Source organism: Hyla sarda, chromosome 6 (assembly GCF_029499605.1).
Source record: "Hyla sarda isolate aHylSar1 chromosome 6, aHylSar1.hap1, whole genome shotgun sequence".
NCBI classification, from domain to species: domain Eukaryota; kingdom Metazoa; phylum Chordata; class Amphibia; order Anura; family Hylidae; genus Hyla; species Hyla sarda.
Window position 1 is genome coordinate 285,122,095 of NC_079194.1, and position 22,180 is coordinate 285,144,274.

Here is a 22,180-nt window from a genome sequence, read left to right on the forward strand (position 1 = left end):
GAGCCCCCAGAGATGACGGGGACTAGTCTGAGTGATGGCAATCTCTGTCCAGCGATGAGCAATATGCTGGCACTATATATAAATAAAGGAATTTATTACTAGCAGGGTACCTGGCATTGTCCGGTCGTCCTACCTAAGTCTTGAGGAAAAATAGGAATAACGCTCATATAACGACCTCTTATCTAGTTTATATATTATGGCCAAAAAAAAACCACCATGTGAGTATAGAATTTCATATTTCCCTATTGACAGCAAGGTAACATCTGGCCGCAGCTTTTGTAGCCCAAAAAAGCACCATGCAGCAAATATGGCTTCTTTTTTTCTTAAATGTCTTTCTAATCTCAATTACTTGTTCACAATTTTAAAGGGGTACTCCGCTGCTCAGCATTTGGAACAAACTGTTCCGAACGCTGGAGACGGCGCAGGGAGCTCGTGATGTCATAGTCCCGCCCCCTCATGACATCACGTCCAGCCCCCTCAATGCAAGTCTATGGGGGCGTGGCAGCGTCACGCCCCCTCCCATAGACTTGCATTGCGGGGGGGCGGAGCGTGATGTCATCACAAGCTCCCAGGGCCGTCTCCAGCATTCGGAACAGTTTGTTCCAAACGCTGAGCAGCGGAGTACCCCTTTAAGAAAAATAAACTACATAATACACTCACTCAGCGTTACAGCAAAAAAACGATGATCCAGCACCTAGAATTGACAGCTTTATTGAAGGGCCCTTGGACACCATAAAACCAACCATATCATCAGACACGTTTCAAACTCATGCGCTCTTCCTCGGTGACGTTAATCTATCCACACGTGAGGAATTATATACCGGTGGAGAAGGTGAGACAAGTCCAAGTCCCATTAACCATTCACCCTCCAGGGGACAGATTGATTACAAGGTTTGTTATGACATACATAAAACCATTTACATAAAAACAACCATGTAAAAACACATTTGATCAGTACATGTGCGGAATGAGTTAAGGATGCTTTAAACCTTTAATAATGAAATAACAATTCTTTTCGAATATTCATGCCTGTTGGACTGCGTATATCCAGTGTGAACTGCCAAAACGCTTCTTTTGCAAGCATCCTTTTCTCATTCCAGCACTTACATGTTCAATAGCATATATTTTAAATCCTGTTAAATAGCTGTCACGCCCCCTCCCGTAGGCTTGCATTGAAGGGCAGAGCGTGACGTCACACGGGGGCGGAGGCGTGACGTCACACGCCATCGCCCCTGTGGTCGCCGGTAATCAGACCCGGAGCGAACACGCTCCGGGGACTGATTATAAACGGGGTGCGGCGTGCAAGATCACGGGGGTCCCCAGCGGCGGGACTCCCGCGATCAGGCATCTTATCCCCTATCCTTTGGATAAGCACCGGAGAACCCCTTTAAGTTACCTCCATGTCCTGAATGAAAATGTGCAGACGCTGCTGATCTGTTGCGGCTAGTGGTATTACCAATATCATTGATGTGTTCCAATGCTCTAATTTTAAGTTTGAGTGTGGTGTAACCCACTTACAACAAATTACATAGTGTACATTCAATGATAGATACAACGTTACTATAATTACAGTTAATGTAAGTTTTTATATTGGATGTTTTAGTACCACTCGCATTTTTAAAGGGTACCTCTCATCAAATAAACTTTTGATATATTTTAGATGAATGAATGTTGAATAACTTTCCAATAGCATGTTAATGAAAAATATGCTTCTTTCTCTTGTATTTTTCCCGATCAGTCCTGGCAGCAAGCATTTCTGACTCATGCCGGAGTCCTAAACACTCAGAGCTGCCAGCCTGCTTTGTTCACAGCCAAACAGGCTGTGAACAAAGCAGGCTGGCAGCTCTGAGTGTTCTCCTTTGTGAACAAAGCAGACTGGCAGCTCGTAGTGTTTAGGACTCCAGCATGAGTCTGAAATGCTTGCTGCCAGGACTGGTAGGGAGACCCCTAGTGGTTATTTCTTCAAAGTGGAAAATGAAATAGAAAGAAGCATATTTTTTAATAACATGCAATTGTGAAGTTATTCTGCATACATTAATCTATAATATATCAAAAGTTTTTTTGATGAGAGGTACCCTTAGTAGACTTGGCAAAATTACTCGTACAACAAATTTTATGTCCACATTTGAAAACTTTTTTTGGGCTATCCACCCACTTTGTGAATTTACTATGGTTAGTACTATGCTTGGTGATAATTTATCTGCTAACGTTAGTGCCTTCTTTGATACTATGCAACATCCTTCCCGTAGTATGTCACGAATTGCATTTTGTGACAATAAATGAAAATGCTTAAGAATTATATTTTTTATCTTATTGAAGTGGGGAGAATATGTCAGAGCAAGTACAGGTTTTTGGCTAGGTTCTTTAATAGTCTATGTTGGATTTATGAGTGTGTTACGGTCTTTACCTGATGCTATATTCCTAGCTCTTTTTATTGTGTGCCGGGAATAGCCTCTATTCTTTAATCTTAATTCCAATACACTGGCCTGACTATCAACAACCTCGGGTGCTGTACAGTTACGCTTTAATCTAATCAATTCCCCCACTGGTATGGACCGTGTAGTATGAAAGGGGTGATTGCTATCAGCTCTGAAGACAGTGTTACCTGAGATGGGTTTACGATGTGTGGAGACTGAAACCACTTTGTGAGATTCGCCTCTCAATTCCAAGTCCAAAAACTCTATAGTGGTGGAATTGGTGTGATAGGTGAATTTTAAATTAAAGGGATTCCCATTTAGATACTCAACAAACAGTGGCCTCAACGTCCCCCTCCATACAAGGAGGAGGTCGTCTATGAATTGGCCGTACCACTGTATGCTGCCACTGAATAGATTTTGGACCAAAACTATAAATTAAGACTCCCAAAAAGACATGGTGAGATTGGCAAGGGATGGGGAGTGCCTGGCCCCCATGGACACGCCACTGGTTTGTACATAAAATACCCTTTTGAAAATTAAATGAAATGAAAAACGTGCTCAGCATTGTAGGTAACTTTAGCAAGTGCAAGACCTAGTGTACTGTGATTCTACGACACTGGGTCTCACACTTCCTACAGTCAATCAGGAGATCAAGCAAAAGGCTCGGCTCTTAATGCAGAGCTATAAGCTACAGTGGGTAAATAATGGGGCCCACACAAAATATTGACACTTTGGGCCCAATTTGGACATTTCGACTTAGGGCTGTACTCACTTTTGTTGCCAAGGTTTAGACACTATTGGATGTGTTTTGAGTTATTTTGAGGGGGCATAACATTAAAGGGGTATTCCAGGCCAAAACTTTTTTTTATATATCAACTGGCTCCAGAAAATTAAACAGATTTGTAAATTACTTCTATTAAAAAATCTTAATCCTTCCAATAGTTATTAGCTTCTGAAGTTGAGTTGCTGTTTTCTGTCTAACTGCTTTCTGATGACTCACGTCCCGGGAGCTGTGCAGTTCCTATGGGGATATTTTCCCATCATGCACAGCTCCCGGGACGTGACATCATCATTGAGCAGTTAGACAGAAAACTTCAGAAGCTAATAACTATTGGAAGGATTAAGATTTTTTTAATAGAAGTAATTTACAAATCTGTTTAACTTTCCGGAGCCAGTTGATATATAAAAAAAAGTTTTTCGCTGGAATACCCCTTTAAAGGGGTTGTCCGCTGCCCTGCCTTTCGGAGCTCCGCTCGCAGCGTCCGGAAGTTCATTACTCCGAACACTGTGTGTGGGCTTCCGTGTTCGAGGCTGCCCCCTCGTGACGTCACGCCTGCCCCCTCAACGAAAGTCTATGGGAAGGAGGCATGACAGCGGTCGCGCCCCCTTCCCATAGACTTTTGTTGAGGGGGCGGGCGTGACGTCACGAAGGGGTGGACGTGACGTTACGAGGGGGCGGCCTCAAACACGGAAGCCCGAACACAGCGTTCGGAGTAATTAACTTCTGGGAGCTGCGAGCGGAGCGAACCCCTTTAAACACTGTTATACAGTCTGTGCACTCACTGCTTTACATTGTAGTAGAGGGTCATTACTTCAGTCATGTCACATGAAAAGATAGAGTAAAATATTTACAAAAATACGAAGGGTAGTCCACCCTTCGCATTTTTGTAAATATTTTATTCTATCTTATGAGAGATTTTATATATATAATATGAGGGGCGGACTCACTTATGGGATACAGTGGGGCAAAAAAGTATTTAGTCAGCCACCAATTGTGCAAGTTCTCCCACTTAAAAAGAGGAGAGGGAGAGGCTGTAATTTTCATCATAGGTACACCTCAACTATGAGAGACATAATGAGAAAAAAAAAATCCATAAAATCACATTGTCTGATTCTTAAATAATTTACTTGCAAATTATGGTGGAAAATAAGTATTTGGTCAATAACAAAAGTTAATCTCAATACTTTGTTATATACCCTTTGTTGGCAATGACAGAGGTCCAACATTTTCTGTAAGTCTTCACAAGGGTTTCACACACTGTTGCTGGTATTTTGGCCCATTCTTCCATGCAGATCTCCTCTAGAGCAGTGATGTTTTGGGGCTGTCGCTGGGTAACACAGACTTTCAACTCCCTCCAAAGGTTTTTATCTTCAATGCCCTTGCTGATGGAAGGAGGTTTTCACCCAAAATCTGATGATACATGGCCCCATTCATTCTTACCTTTACACGGATCAGTTGTCCTGGTCCCTTTGTAGAAAAACATCCCCAAAGCATGATGTTTCCACCCCCATGCTTCACAGTAGCTAGGGTGTTCTTTGGAAGCAACTCAGCATTCTTTCTCCTCCAAACACGACAAGTTGAGTTTTTACCAATAAGTTCTACTTGGTTTCATCTGGCCATGTGACATTCTCCCAATCCTCTTCTGGATCATCCTAATGCTCTCTAGAAAACTTCAGACGGGCCCAGAAATGTACTGGCTTAAGCAGGGGGACACGTCTGGCACTGCATGATTTGAGTCCCTGGCAGCGTAGTGTGTTACTGATGGTAGCCTTTGTTACTATGGTCCCAGCTCTCTGCAGGTCATTCACTAGGTTCCCCCGTGTGGTCCTGGGATTTTTGCTCACTGTTCTTATGATCCTTTTGACACCACGGTGTGAGATCTTGCGTGGAGCCCCAGGTGGAGGGAGATTATCAGTGGCCTTGTATGTCTTTCATTTTCTAATAATTGCTCTCACAGATGATTTCTTCACACCAAGCTGCTTGCCTATAGCAGAATCAGTCTTCCCAGCCTGGTGCAGGTCTACAACTTAGTTTCTGGTGTCCTTCGACAGCTCTTTGGTCTTGGCAGTGGCGTTGTGACCGGGGTGCGGGGGGTGCGGACCGGGTGACACCAGGCTGATGGGGTGACACCACTCTGCCAGCAACCCCCCCCCCCCCCCGGTCCTCAGCGTCCTCAGCACTGACAGCACCCCCGTCACCCCCCCCCCCCCCGGTCCACCAAACTCCTCCCCCACCCTAGCTCCGGCACACGTCCCGGCTTGTGACGGGATGTCAGCGGGCGGAGCTAGATGGACGGTGCTAACATGACGCGCCGCCGCCCACACTAGTCAGCCCGGGGACAGTTGGAGCAGACGAGCCAGCAACCAGTCTGCACCAGTCAGCCAGGTACAGAGAAAAAGGGGTTCTGTGGGAGTTCTGGGGAGGGGGGGTTGTTGCTAGTGGATGATGAGGCTGCACCCCATCATCCACCAGCACCCCCCAGCAGTAGCACCACCATCATCCAGCAGGGGGGGGGGTGCTGGTGGATGATGGGGGGGCTATTTCTGGGGGGAGGTGTTGCTGGTCACGGTGGATGATGACCAGCACCACCATCATGCACCAGCACCCGCCCCCCCCCCCCCCAGAAGTAGCACTCCTATCAACAACCAGCACCCCCCAGCAGTAGCACCCCCATAATCCAGCAGCTGATTCTATTACCATAGGGGGAATGGGGGGGGGGGGGTGCTGGTGGATGATGGGGGTGCTATTTCATTTCTGGGGGGGAAGTGTTGCTGGTGGATGATGAGGCTGCACCCCATCATACACCAGCACCCCCCCCCCCAGCAGTAGCACCACCATTAATCAGAAGGGGGGGGGGTGCTGGTGGATGATGGGGGTGCTATTGCTGGTGGATGATGGGGGTGCTATTTCTGGGGGGAGGTGTTGTTGGTCACGGTGGATGATGGGGGTGCTATTTCTGGGGGGAGGTGTTGCTGGCGGATGATGAGGCTGCACCCCATCTTCCACCAGCAGTAGCACCACCATCATCCAGCTGGGTGGGGGGGGGGTGCTGGTGGATGATGGGGTGCTATTTCTGGGGGGGGAGGTGTTGCTGGTGGATGATGAAGCTGCACCCCATCATACACCAGCACCCCCCCCCCCCCAGCAGTAGCACCACCATCAACCAGAAGGGGGGGGGGGTGCTGGTGGATGATGGAGTGCTATTGCTGGTGGATGATGAGGCTGCACCCCATCATCCACCAGCACCCCCCCAGCAGTAGCACCATCATCCAGAAGGGGGGGGTGCTGGTGGATGATGGGGGTGCTATTTCTGGGGAGAGGTGTTGCTGGTCACGGTGGATTATGGGGGTGCTATTTCTGGGGGGAGGTGTTGCAGGCGGATGATGAGGCTGCACCCCATCTTCCACCAGCACCCCCCAGCAGCAGTAGCACCACCATCATCCAGCTGGGTGGGGGGGGGGGGTGCTGGTTGATGAGGGGGGTGCTATTTCTGGGGGGGTGTTGCTGGTGGATGATGAGGCTGCACCCCATCATACACCAGCACCCCCCCCCAGCAGTAGCACCACCATCATCCAGAAGGGGGGGTGCTGGTGGATGATGGGTGTGCTATTGCTGGTGGATGATGAGGCTGCACCCCATCATCCACCAGGGCACCCCCCATCAGTAGCACCACCATCATGCACCAGCACCCGCACCCCCCAGCAGTAGCACTCCTATCATTAACCAGCACCCCCCAGCATTAACACCCCCATCATCCACCAGCACCCTCCCCCAGCAGTTGCACCCCCATAATCCAGCAGCTGATTCTATTACCATAGGGGGAATGGGGGGGTGTTGGTGAATGATGGGGTGCTACTGCTGGGGGGTGTTGCTAGGGCACCCCCGCCCCCCCCATTCCCCCTACCCCCCTGTTCTGTGGTAATAACATCAGCTGGTGGATGATGGGGGTGCTACTGCTGGGGGCACAGTGTGTGAGGTTTATATTCATAGAGTGTAGTGTATACTAGGGCTGCACGATATGAGAAAAATGTGCGATTGCGATTATGGGCCTAAATATTGTGATTTCGATATGTGATACAATGTAATAAATAAATAGTGAAATCCCCTTATTTCATGTCCAATCTCCTAAATTTTACAACAATTCACCCATTTTATGCCCACCGCCCATTTCACATCTCACATCTCCCCCCCCCCTCTTGCCACATTCTGCCCCTCCCCCTCTTGTCATATTCCCCCCTCTTGTCACATTCTTCTCCCCCTTGTTACATATTCCCCCTCCCCCTTGTCACATATTTCCCCCCCTTGTCACATATTCCCCCTCCCCCCCTTGTCACATTCTGCCCCCCTAGTCACATTCTGCCCCCCCTTGTCTCATTCTGCCCCCCCTTGTTACATATTCCCCCCTTGTTACATATCCCCCCCTTGTTACATATTCCCCCCCCCTTGTCACATTCTGCCCCCCCTTGTTACATATTCCCCCCTTGTTACATATCCCCCCCTTGTTACATATTCCCCCCCTTGTCACATTCTGCTCCCCCTGTCATATATTCCCCCTTCTTGTCACATTCTGCCCCCCCCGTCACAATCTGCCCCCCTGTCACATTCCCCCTTTCCCCCCCTTTAACATTCTGCCCCCTCCACCCCTTGTCACATATTCCCGTCACATTCCTCCTCCCCGGCAGCACACACGCTAGGTTTGTGTGTGTTTGCAGACCTTTGAGGACTTTTACCTTTCAGCCAATCACTGGCATGACACGTGACACCGCTGCGCCCAGTGATTGGCTGAAGGTAAAGGTCCTACAGCTTGTATAGAGACACCGTGATCGCACGGAGGTGTACAGATGCAGGGACCGGTAAGAGGTGAGCATAATGTTTTTATTATTTTTTTATCCCTGCGCCCTTTACTTAGATCAGTGTTTCTCTACCAGGGTGCCTCCAGCTGTTGTGAAACTACAACTCCCAGCATGCCCGGACAGCTTTTGGCTGTCCGGGCATGCTAGGAGTTGTAGTTTCATAACAGCTGGAGGCACCCTGGTTGGGAAACACAGATCTAAGTAAATTTATATTTGTTTTTATCTGTCCTGGCCGGCCCGCGATGCAGCCACACACAGGATCCGCCCGGGCAGATAATCGCAAATTTTCCCGGGGCCATATCTATATATGGCAAAAAAGCAAAAATCGTGATTCGATTGTTTTTGCGATATATATCGTGCAGCCCTAGTGTATACTAGTTTATTATATTTAGAGGATACAGTGTCTGGCAGGTTTATAATAATAATTATTTTCATATAGAGGATCAGAATGCGTTGACATAGTGAGGAGACGTCTGGGCGTCACGTTCTGCAGAGAGAACATTTAGCTGGACCCGGTGGTATGTTCCATCTGAATTAGATAAGGAAAGACTATAGAGAAGATGTCACCTGTAATCACTGATATCATTGTGTATTCTCCTCACTATAGAGAAGACGTCACCTGTAGTCACTGATATCATTGTGTATTCTCCTCACTATAGAGAACACGTCACCTGTAATCACTGATATCATTGTGTATTCTCCTCACTATAGAGAAGACGTCACCTGTAGTCACTGATGTTATTGTGTATTCTCCTCACTATAGAGAAGACGTCAACGGTAGTCACTGATATCATTGTGTATTCTCCTCACTATAGAGAAGACGTCACCTGTAGTCACTGATATCATTGTGTATTCTCCTCACTATAGAGAAGACATCACCTGTAGTCACTGATATCATTGTGTATTCTCCTCACTATAGAGACGATGTGTTACGCTGAGCGCTCCGGGTCTCCGCTCCTCCCCGAAGCGCTCGCAGCTGACCTGCTGACCGGGTGCGCTGCGATATTGCTCCCAGCCGGGATGCGATTCGCGATGCGGGACGCGTCCGCTCGCGATGCGCATCTCGGTCCCCGTACCTGACCCGTTCCCCGTCTGTGTTGTCCCTGTGCGCGCGGCCCCGCTCCTTAGGGCGCGCGCGCGCGCCGGGTCTCTGCAATTTAAAGGGCCAGTGCACCAATGATGGTGCCTGGCCCAATCACCTTGATTAGTTTCCACCTGTGCACTCCCTATTTATACCTCACTTCCCCTGCACTCCCTTGCCGGATCTTGTTGCCCTTGTGCCAGAGAAAGCCTTTCCTTGAGTGATCCTAGCCTGTGTTCCAGACCTCCTGCCGTTGCCCCTGACTACGATCCTTGCTGCCTGCCCTGACCTTCTTTTACGTCCGACCTTGCTCTTGCCTTATCCCTTGTACCATGCCTATCTCAGCAGTCAGAGAGGTTGAGCCGTTGCCGGTGGATACGACCTGGTTGCTACCGCCGCTGCAAGACCATCCCGCTTTGCGGCGGGCTCTGGTGAAAACCAGTAGCTACTTAGAACCGGTCCACCGACACGGTCCACGCCAAACCCTCTCTGACACAGAGGATCCACCTCCAGCCTGCCGAATCGTGACAGTAGATCCGGCCATGGATTCCGCTGAGGTGCCGCTGTCAAGTCTTGCCGACATTTCCACGGTGATTGCCCAGCAATCCCTAATGATCACCCAACGAAATCACCAGCTGTCATACTTGACCACCGTGACACAGCAACTTCAGTCACAGATACAGCAGCTGCTGCCGCAGATACAGCAACTTCAGTCACAGACACAGCTGCTGCAACAGGAACAACCATCTCCTCCGCCGGCTCCTGCAACTCCTCCGCAGCGACCGGCCGCTCCTAACCTCCGCTTGTCCCTGCCGGACAAATTTGATGGGGACTCTAGACTCTGCCGTGGTCTCCTGCCTGGGAAGGCCCTGCCATGTGCCACACCGCTCGGAGCACCTCTCTCACAATATCCTTTGCAATCCACCCCTGTGCCTCCCGCCGAGGAGGCTATGCAAGTGGATCGGTCTCGCCTGACCCCTGAAGAGAGGACTCGCCGCAAAAAGAAAGAATTATTTCTATACTGCACTGTGCGTTACCGCACAGAACCCCTGCTCTTGAGCATGGAATTTTTTGTTTTGCCCAAATGCTCCTCTGAAGTCCTCCTCGGTCTGCCATGGCTCCAACGCCACTCCTCTACCCTTGTCTGGACCACCGGGGAGATCAAGAACTGGGGTGCTTCTTGCCACAGAAAATGCCTCACGTCTGCTCCCAGTCCCGTCAGTCAAACCTCTGTGTCTCCCCCTTTACCTGGTCTCCCCAAGGCCTATCTGGACTATGCTGTGTCTCCTCCTCACAGCCCCCGTCCTGTTAACACTCTGCCCCGTGCCAAGCTTGACCCTCTTCCCTCCCTCCCCACCCCCACGCCTTCTTGTGTGCCCGCTGTTGATGTGGTTTCCCGGGGCTTCGCCACCATCTGGAAAAAGACTCTAAAATCCCTCATACTAGCCTCATCCCGGGTGAAGAAGCTTGCCGAAGAAAAAAGAAGAACTCCTCCTGTTTTTGTGTGGCTCTCCACCAAGTATATCCGCTTCCGTGTCCCCAGTTTTAATCTGGGACCACGTTATCTTGGACCCTTTGTAGTTGAGTGCTCAGAGGAGATATCTTGGGAACCTGAGGACAACATCCTGGACAAAAGTCTTATCCTCAGGTTCTCAAGCTCCAAGAAGAGGGGGAGACCCAAGGGGGGGGGGGTACTGTTACGCTGAGCGCTCCGGGTCTCCGCTCCTCCCCGAAGCGCTCGCAGCGTTCTTTAATTCGCAGCGCTCCGGTCAGACCTGCTGACCGGGTGCGCTGCGATATTGCTCCCAGCCGGGATGCGATTCGCGATGCGGGACGCGCCCGCTCGCGATGCGCATCTCGGTCCCCGTACCTGACCCGTTCCCCGTCTGTGTTGTCCCTGTGCGCGCGGCCCCGCTCCTTAGGGTGCGCGCGCGCCGGGTCTCTGCAATTTAACCCCTTCCCGCTTTTGGACGTATGCATACGTCCAGGCGAATTACACGTTCGCGCAAATGGACGTATGCATACGTCCAAGCGATCTCCTGCTCTGCCGCGGGCAGCGCAGGAGATCGCGGGTGGGACTCAGCTGTCAATCACAGCCGGAGTCCCACCGCAGCTGCCGGGGCCGCGATCCCGGCAGCATTAACCCCATAGATGCCGTGATCAGTCTGATCACGGCATCTATGGTGTTTGCAGGGGGAGCGCTCTCCCCCTGCCCATCAATGGCGGCGCCGCGATAAAATAAGGGGGAACGGGGGTGTCCAAGACACCCTTGATCCCCCTTGAAGAGATAGGAGTGAGGTGGCAGGGTTGCCACCCCTCCTATCCCTGCTATTGATCGGCGGAGCGGCCGACCAATAGCAGACTGGGGGCGGGGGGGTTAAAGTTCGGTTCCCCGCGCTATGCCCGCCCATCGGTGTCCGGGCACAGCGGGGGGAACCGTGTAGTGGCGGCGGCGGCGATCACTTACCCGGCGGTGGCGGCTGTGATCACGGCGGCGGTGGAGGTAAGTATGACGCCGCGTGTGCAGAGTCTGTTGCCTAGCAACATCTGCAGGGCGACAGTTTAGAGAGTGGTCTCCCCTCCAGATGTTGCAAAACTACAACTCCCACCATGCCTTGACAGCTGTTTGCTGTGTTGGCATGCTGGGAGTTGTAGTTTTGCAAGATTTAGAGGGGTTCAGGCTAGAGATCACTGACAGTGGTCTCTAAACTGTAGCCCTCCAGATATTACAAAACTACAACTCCCAGCATGCTCAGACAGCAGTTTGCTGTCTTAGCATGCTGAGATTTGTAGTTTTGCAACATCTGGAGGGCCACAGTTTAGAGACCACTGTCAGTGATCTCCAGCCTGAACCCCTCTAAATCTTGCAAAACTACAACTCCCAGCATTCAGGAACAGCAAATGGCTGTCTCGGCATGCTGGGAGTTGTACTTGCGTGCATCCAGCTGTTGCATAACTACATCTCCCAGCATTCTCTTTGGCAATCAGTACATGCTGAGAGTTGTAGTTCTGCAACAGCTGGAGGCACACTGGTTGGGAAATACCGAGTTAGGTAATAGGTTCTATTACCTAACTCAGTATTTTCCAACCAGTGTGCCTCCAGCTGTTGCAAAACTACAACTCCCAGCATGCACGTTCTGTCAGTGCATGCTGGGAGTTGTAGTTTTGCCCCCCCCCTCCCATGTGAATGTACAGGTTACATTCACACTGGCGGCGGATTACAGTGAATTCCTTGCTTCAGGTTTGAGCTGCAGCAGCCGCAGCTCAAACTCCTAGCGGGAGACTCAGTGTAATCCGCCGTCAGTGTGAATGTAACCTAAAAACACTACACTACGCTAACACAAAATAAAGAGTAAAACACTACATATACACACGTACACTGCCCCCCCCCCCACCACCACCACCCCTTCCCCCCCAATAAAAATGAAAAACGTATCCTACAGCAGTGTTTCCAAAACGGAGCCTCCAGCTGTTGCAAAACAAAAACTCCCAGCATTTCCGGACAGCCATTGACTGTCCAAGCATGCTGGGAGTTTAGCAACAGCTGGAGGCACCCTGTTTGAGAATCACTGGTGTAAAATACCCCTATGTCCACCCCTATGCAAATCCCTAATTTAGGCCTCAAATGTGCATGGCGCTCTCACTTTGGAGCCCTGGCGCATTTCAAGGCAACAGTTTAGGGCCACATATCGCCGTACTCGGGAGAAATTGCCTAACAAATTTTGGGGGGCTTTTTCTCCTTTTACCCCTTATGAAAAGGTAAAGTTGGGGTCTACACCAGCATGTTAGTGTAAAAAAAAAACATTTTTGTACACTAACATACTGGTGTTGCCCCATACTTTAAAATTTCACAAGCGGTAAAAGAAAAAAAGCCTCCAAAATTTGTAACGCATTTTCTCCTGAGGACGGAGATACCCCATATGTGGGCGCAAAGTGTTCTGGGGATGCACAACAAGGCTCAGAAGGGAGAGTGCACCATGTAAATTTGAGGTCTAAATTGGTGATTTGCACAGGGGTGGCTGATTTTACAGCGGTTCTGACATAAGTGCAAAACAATAAATACCCACATATGACCCCATTTTGGAAACTACACCCCTCACGGAATGTAACAAGGGGTACAGTGAGCATTTACGCCCCACAGGTGTCTGACAGATCTTTGAAACAGGGGTCTGTGAAAATGAAAAATAAAATTTTTAATTTACACAGCCCACTGTTCCAAAGATCCGTCAAATGCCAGTGGGGTGTAAATTCTCCCTGCACCCCTTATTACCTTCCGTGAGGGGTGTAGTTTTAAAAATGGGGTCACATGTGGGGGGTCCACTGTTCTGGCACCACGGGGGACTTTGGAAATGCACATGGCCAAATTCTCTCTCCAAAAGCTCAATGATGCTCCTTCTCTTCTGAGCATTGTAGTTCGCCCCCAGTGCACTTCACGTCCACTTATTGGGTATTTCCATACTCAGAAGAGATGGGGTTACAAATTTTGGGGGGTATTTTCTGCTATTATCCCTTGTAAAAATGTAAAATTTGGGGGAAAACAAGCATTTTAGTGAAAAAATATATATTTTTTTTTTACATATGCAAAAGTCGTGAAACACCTGTGGGGTATTAAGGTTCACTTTACCCCTTGTTACGTTCCCCAAGGGGTCTAGTTTCCAAAATGGTATGCCATGTGTTTTTTTTTTTTTTCTGTCCTGGCACCATAGGTGCTTCCTAAATGCGGCATGCCCCCAGAGCAAAATTTGCTTCCAAAAAGCCAAATGTGACTCCTTCTCTTCTGAGACCTGTAGTGCGCCAGCAGAGCACTTTTCATCCCCATATTGGGTGTCTTCTGAATCGGGAGAAATTGGGCTTCAAATGTTGGGGGGTATTTTCTGCTATTACCTTTTTTAAAAATGTTAAATTTTTGCTAAACCAAGCATTTTTGGTAAAAAAAAAATTATTTTTTTTACATATGCAAAAGTCGTGAAACACCTGTGGGGTATTAAGGTTCACTTTATCCCTTGTTACGTTCCTCAAGGAGTCTAGTTTCCAAAATGGTATGCCATGTCGTTTTTCTTTTGCTGTCCTGGCACCATAGGGGCTTCCTAAATGCGACATGCCCCCCGAGCAAAATTTGCTCTCAAAAAGCCAAATATGACTCCTTCTCTTCTGAGCATTGTATTTCGCCCGTAATGCACTTCAGGTCAACTTATGGGGTACCTCCATACTCAGAAGAGATGGGGTTACAAATTTTGGGGGGTATTTTCTGCTATTAACCCTTGCAAAAATGTGAAATTTGGGGGGAAACACACATTTTAGTGAAATTTTTTTTTTTTTTTTACATATGCAAAAGTCATGAAACACCTGTGGGGTATTAAGGCTCACTTAATTCCTTTTTACATTCCTCAAGGGGTCTAGTTTCCAAAATGGTATGCCATGTTTTTTTTATTTGCTGTTTTGGCACCATAGGGGCTTCCTAAATGCAACATGCCCCCAAAAAACCATTTCAGAAAAACGTACTCTCCAAAATCCCCTTGTCGCTCCTTCGCTTCTGAGCCCTCTACTGCGCCCGCCGAACAATTTACATAGACATATGAGGTATGTGCTTACTCGAGAGAAATTGGGCTACAAATTCAAGTATAAATGTTATCCTTTTACCCCTTGTAAAAATTCAAAAATTGGATCTACAAGAACATGCAAGTGTAAAAAATGAAGATTTTGAATTTTCTCCTTCACTTTGCTGCTTTTCCTGTGAAACACCTAAAGGGTTAAAACACTTACTGAATGTCATTTTGAATACTTTGGGGGGTGCAGTTTTTGTAATGGGGTCATTTATGGGGTATTTCTAATATGAAGACCCTTCAAATCCACTTCAAACCTGAACTGGTCCATGAAAAATAGCGAGTTTGAAAATTTTGTGAAAAATTGTAAAATTGCTGCTGAACTTTGAAGCCCTCTGGTGTCTTCCAAAAGTAAAAACATGTAAATTTTATGATGAAAATATAAAGTAGACATATTGTATATGTGAATCCAAAAAAAATAATATTTGGAATATCCATTTTCCTTACAAACAGAGTGCTTCAAAGTTAGAAAAATGCAAAATTTTCAATTTTTTCATCAAATTTTGGGATTTTTCACCAAGAAAGGATGCAAGTTACCACAAAAATTTACCACTATGTTAAAGTAGAATATGTCACGAAAAAACTATCTCGGAATCAGATTGATAAGTAAAAGCATTCCAGAGTTATTAATGTTTAAAGTAACAGTGGTCAGATGTGCAAAAAAGGGCTGCGTCCTAGAGGTGAAAATGGGCTGTGTCCTTAAGGGGTTAAAGGGCCAGTGCACCAATGATGGTGCCTGGCCCAATCACCTTGATTAGTTTCCACCTGTGCACTCCCTATTTATACCTCACTTCCCCTGCACTCCCTTGCCGGATCTTGTTGCCCTTGTGCCAGAGAAAGCCTTTCCTTGAGTGTTCCTAGCCTGTGTTCCAGACCTCCTGCCGTTGCCCCTGACTACGATCCTTGCTGCCTGCCCTGACCTTCTGCTACGTCCGACCTTGCTCTTGCCTTATCCCTTGTACCATGCCTATCTCAGCAGTCAGAGAGGTTGAGCCGTTGCCGGTGGATACGACCTGGTTGCTACCGCCGCTGCAAGACCATCCCGCTTTGCGGCGGGCTCTGGTGAAAACCAGTAGCTACTTAGAACCGGTCCACCGACACGGTCCACGCCAAACCCTCTCTGACACAGAGGATCCACCTCCAGCCTGTCGAATCGTGACACGATGTCACCTGTAATCACTGATATCATTGTGTATTCTCCTCACTATAGAGAAGACGTCACCTGTAGTCACTGATATCATTGTGTATTCTCATCACTATAGAGAAGACATCACCTGTAGTCACTGATATCATTGTGTATTCTCCTCACTATAGAGAAGACGTCACCTGTAATCACTGATATCATTGTGTATTCTCCTCACTATAGAGAAGACGTCACCTGTAGTCACTGATCTCATTCTGTATTCTCCTTACTATAGAGAAGACGTCACCTGTAGTCACTGATATCATTGTATATTCTCCTCACTATAGAGAAGACGTCACCTGTAATCACTTATATCATTGTGTATTCTCCTCACTATAGAGAAGACGTCACCTGTAATCACTGATATCATTGTGTATTCTCCTCACTATAGAGAAGACGTCACCTGTAATCACTGATATCATTGTGTATTCTCTTCACTATAGAGAAGACGTCACCTGTACTCACTGATATCATTGTGTATTCTCCTCACTATAGAGAAGACGTCACCTGTAATCACTGATATCATTGTGTATTCTCCTCACTATAGAGAAGACGTCACCTGTAATCACTGATATCATTGTATATTCTCCTCACTATAGAGAAGACGTCACCTGTAGTCACTGATATTATTGTGTATTCTCCTCACTATAGAGAAGACGTCACCTGTAGTCACTGATCTCATTCTGTATTCTCCTCACTATAGAGAAGACGACACCTGTAATCACTGATATCATTGTGTATTCTCCTCACTATAGAGAAGACGTCACCTGTACTAACTGATATCATTGTGTATTCTCACTATAGAGAAGACGTCACCTGTAGTCACTGATCTCATTCTGTACTCTCCTCACTATAGAGAAGACGTCACCTGTAGTCTCTGATATTATTGTGTATTCTCCTCACTATAGAGAAGACGTCACCTGTAATCACTGATATCATTGTGTATTCTCTTCACTATAGAGAAGACGTCACCTGTACTCACTGATATCATTGTGTATTCTCCTCACTATAGAGAAGACGTCACCTGTAGTGACTGATATTATTGTGTATTCTCCTCACTATAGAGAAGACGTCACCTGTAATCACTGATATCATTGTGTATTCTCTTCACTATAGAGAAGACGTCACCTGTACTCACTGATATCATTGTGTATTCTCCTCACTATAGAGAAGACGTCACCTGTAGTCACTGATATTATTGTGTATCAGAGCTATAGTCACTTGTAAGTTCTGCAGTTAAGATGATTGAAACTTAACTCCCAGCATAACCTCACCACTGCTTAAAGGGGTACTCAGCTGCAAAACATTTTCTTTTGAATCAACTGGTGCCAGAAAGTTAAACCGGTTTGTAAATTACTTACTTGAAGGATTCAGATTTTAACTTCCTGGCACCATTTGATTCAAAAGAAAATAATTTCCAGTGGAGTACCTGACGGGCGCACAGCGCAGGAGAAGGCCGGGGGGGTGCTGACGGACGGGCGCACCGCACAGTGCAGGTGAAGGCCGGGGGGGTGCTGATGGAAGGGCGCACAGCGCAGAAGAAGGCCGTGGGGGGTGCTGATGGGCGCACCGTGCAGGAGAAGGCCGGGGGGATGCTGACGGACGGGCGCACCGCACAGCGCAGGTGAAGGCGGGGGGGGGGGGAAGTTATGCTGACGGACGGGAGGCCGGTCGGGCACAGATGGGGGGTGTCGGTGTAACTGGGGATGTGGGGGGTGGGTGCTGCGGAGCGTCTTGGTGTCACCCCATTAGGTTGGTGTCACCCGGTGCGGGCCGCATCCCCCGCACCCGGGTCGCAATGCCACTGTGTGACTGTGTGTGTGTGCTGCAGGGGGACCCAGGAGCTTTAAGCTACACCCCTGCCCAAAATCATTTCTTGTATTGTAATTATGTAGGAGGCCTTCTGGTGTGCCAAGCATGCCTTATTGACTCTGTGTGTGTGTGTGTGTGTGTGTGTGTGTGTGTATGTGACTGTGTGTGTGACTGTGTGACTCTGTGACTTTGTTTTTTTTTGTGTTATATCTCATTCCCTAATTCAGAAGCATAGATAAAGGTGGGGCAGAGGCAGTAGTCAAATTTATGGCAGATAGTAGGTGAGGAGGACCTGTAATAAATGTTGCAGGGGGACCCAGGAGCTTTAAGCTACACCTCTGCCCACAATCATTTCTTGTATATGAATTATGTAGTAGACCTTCTGGTGTGCCAAGTATGCCTTATTTTCTGTGTGTGTGTGTGTGACTCTGTGTGTGTGTGACTGTGTGACTCTGTGTGTGTGTGACTCTGTGTGTGTGACTGTGACTCTGTGTGTGTGTGTGTCTGTCTGTGAGTGTGTGTCTCTCTGACTGTGTGTGTGTGTTTGTGTGTGTCTCTCTGGGTTTGAACCAGCGATCTAATGTGGGGAGACTTTGACCCATTGTGGGGAACCTGCAAGGGAACCTGCGGCCTAATGTGGGGAAACTACTACCAAATGTGGGGAGTCTATGCTACCTAATGTGGGGAGTCTATGCTACCTAATGTGGGGGAACTGCTACCTAATGTGGGGAAACTGCTACCTAATGTGGGGAATCTGTGCTACCAAATGTGGGGAGTCTATGCTACCTAATGTGGGGAATCTGTGCTACCTAATGTGGGGAATCTATGCTACCTAATGTGGGGAAACTGCTACCTAATGTGGGGAATCTGTGCTACCTAATGTGGGGAAAGTGCTACCTAATGTGGGGAATCTGTGCTACCTAATGTGGGGAAATTGCCACCTAATGTGGGGGAACACGTACCAAATGTGGGGAATCTATGCTGCCTAATGTGGGGGAACTGCTGCCTACCTAAAGTGGGGGAACTGCTGCCTACCTAATGCTCCACCCTGGCAGTAGCACCCTCATCATCCACCAGCAACACCCCCCCCAGCAGTAGCACCCCCATCAGCAGATCCTGATGGTGGATGATGGCAGTGCTCCTGCCAGGAGGATGATCCTGCGGATGGATGATGGGGGTGATACTGCCAGGGGGGATGGCCAGTTGCACCCTCATCATCCTCCAGCAACACCCCCCCCCCAGTAGTAGCACCCCCATCATCCACTAGCAACACCACCAAAACCCCCCTCCCGTGGTAATAGCATCAGCTAACGGATGTTGAGGGGTGTTACTGTGGTTGTGGTATTATATTCAGAGGGTGCACTGTATGGCAACATTAAATTCAGAGGGCGCAGTGTGTGGTAGTATTATATTCAGGGGTACAGTGTGTGGCGGTATTATATTCAGGGGTACAGTATGTGGCAGATTTATATTCTGAGGGTACAGTATGTGATGGTATTATATTCAGAATGTACAGTGTGTGGTAGTATTATATTCAGTGGGTATGGTGTATGGAAGGTTTATAATCAAAGAGTATAGTGTATAGTAGTATTATATTTAGAGGATACAGTGTCTGGCAGGTTTATAATAATACTTGTTTTCATATAGAGGATGAGAATGCGCTGACATAGTGAGACGTCTGGGCGTCACATTCTACAGAGAGAAGATTTAGCTGGACCAGGCGGTATGTACCATCTGAATTAGATAAGAGAAGACTATACAGAAGACGTCACCTGTAGTCAGATATCATTGTGTATTCTCCTCACTATAGAGAAGACGTCACCTGTAGTCACTGATATCATTGTGTATTCTCCTCATTATAGAGAAGACATCACCTGTAGTCACTGATATCATTGTGTATTCTCCTCACTATAGAGAAGACGTCACCTGTAGTCACTGATATCATTGTGTATTCTCCTCACTATAGAGAAGACATCACCTGTAGTCACTGATATCATTGTGTATTCTCCTCACTATAGAGAAGACGTCACCTGTAGTCACTGATATCATTGTGTATTCTCCTCACTATAGAGAAGACATCACCTGTAGTCACTGATATCATTGTACATTCTCCTCACTATAGAGGAGATGTCACCTGTAATCACTGATATCAATGTGTATTCTCCTCACTATAGAGAAGACGTCACCTATAGTCACTGATATCATTGTGTATTCTCCTCTCTATGTCCTATCAGAGCTGTAGTCGCTTGTCAGTTCTACAGTTATGGTGAGTGAAACTACAACTCCCAGCATAACCTCACCACTGCATAAAGGGGTACTCTACTGGAAAACATATTTTTTTATCAATTGGTGCTACAAAGTTAAACAGATTTGTAAATTAGTTCTATTTTAAAATCTTAATCCTTCCAGTACTTCTTAGCTGCTGTATAAGTGATTCACAGGAAGTTCTTTTCTTTTTTAATTTATTTTCTGTCTGACCACAGTGCTCTGTGCTGACACCTCTGTCCATGTCAAGAACTGTCCATAGTAGGAGCAAATCCCCATAGCAAACCTATCCTGCTCTGGACAGTTCCTGACATGGACAGAGGTGTCAGCAAATAGCACTGTGGTCAGACTGGAAAGAACTACACAACTTCCTGTGGAGCATACAGCAGCTGATAAGTACTGTAAGGATTAAGATTTTAAATAGAAGTAATTAAAAAATCTGTTTAACTTTCTGGCACCAGTTGATATAAAAGTAAATGTTTTCCAGTGGAGTACCCCTTTAAGTAATTCTGGGAGCTGTATATTTAAATGGTGAAAACTTCTTTAACACTTTCCTATTCTGTGGCAACTGGTATATCTGATTATTATACTGGAATTTCTCACAATGCGCTACAACAGTGGTGTCTGTCACAACAGGCTAAAAACGTACTGAGGGGGGGGGGGAGGTATGGGGTGACACCATTTTCTACCGCACCGGGTGACACCAACCCTAGCAACGCCACTGGTTAGATCCCTTCTGTGCTGCCGATAGCACGAAGAGGAAAGTGAAAATTTTTACTAACCGTAATCTTTCTTAGAAGGAAGCACATTTACCCTCCCTATAAAATCTTTCTATATTGTCTATTTTATTACACAGTTTGGTTCTGGTTTAGGTTTTTTTTTTTTTAGTGGGTCATTATCCAATCAAATGTGGTGTTTTTTTCTGTTTTGTATGCATAATTGTCATTAATTATCTAGGTGGGTGGTCCTATTTGGGGGACAAGTTGACTGGAAAATCCCTTCTGTGCTGCCTTCGGACTTTGAGGAAAGCAAAATTCCGGTTAGTAAAAATTTTCACTATTATTTATGTGGTGTCCCAGTACCGCATTTCACACGGTACTTGTTTATTTGTGGGTCCCCATAGCCGGAGTCCCTAGGACTTAGTAGTCTTTATTGGTCAGTCCGCCCCTAGTTGCCTTCAGTATAGTGTATAGATTACTAATTTATCTATAAAATAATGTATATATAGTGTTATTTCAGTATGTAAATGGTTAATTACCTGTTTCTATGGCATTGCAGGGCCTTCGGGTCATGTGATGCGTTCCAAGCCTCACTCTGGATGTGTTCCAGGCCTCGTTCTGGTATCTGTAGCCTTGTTCTGGTTCTACAGTGTACATGGAGCCTGTGACATAAGCAATCCCATCTCACCATGTAAAGTGAGTGGCAGACGTTCGGACCAATCAAAATCGCCACGCCCCCTGTCCATATAAGGGAGCGGCGGCCATCTTATCTCTCTCTCTTGTTCCCGGGATAGCAAGTAAGCAAGACCTGTATTACAGTAATCGCAGTGAGTTAGGCCTGAGCCTTGCGGCAAAGGCCGAACGATATAAATTATAGAGTGTGTCATCCCCTAAGCACTCTGCAGCATCACCGGACTCAATATTTCACCTAAATCCGGACGGATCTGCACATCATTCCCTAAATCCAGAGACTATAAGTCTTATGCAAGGTCCGCAACTTCTACCAGTCGATAAGCAACCAAAGAACCGTATTAAGAGACTGTTATTACGTATTGGATATTGCAAGCACTGCAGTAAAGTTATTGAAGTTCAAGTTAAATCTGCTTGTGGACCTTCAGTCATTTCATTGCACCTATCGCTTCTGGGAAGGGCGGCGACAGGCCGGAACATAGATTCAGCATACCAGCCCTCACCCTGGCATCACGAGTGACTGGGTTAATATTAACCCCTCATATACCAGCATCCTACCATACACCCCCCAAGGGCTACCACATTTACGTGTAAGTCCTAATATCCGTGACATTGAGCGCCAATTTTGTTATATTTTGTTTCTTTAAAAACAGAAGGGCTTGAGGAAGATATTCCAAAAGTATCTATCCATTCACCCAACATATGCCATAAAAGTATGTTTTGGTATAGGTTTATTTTTACAGTAAGAAATGGTGCAGACTATGCTATTCCAAGCA

The 22,180-nt window shown here is 47.3% G+C and overlaps 1 long non-coding RNA gene across 1 annotated transcript; it reads left to right on the forward strand.

The window, feature by feature from the left end:
- Positions 1-678: 678 nt before the first annotated feature.
- On the forward strand, positions 679-21,035 carry LOC130277164 (uncharacterized). Its single transcript, XR_008845384.1, has 3 exons — positions 679-832; positions 19,378-19,453; positions 20,953-21,035. It is a non-coding gene; the product is annotated as an uncharacterized LOC130277164 (long non-coding RNA).
- The last annotated feature ends 1,145 nt before the right edge of the window (positions 21,036-22,180 follow it).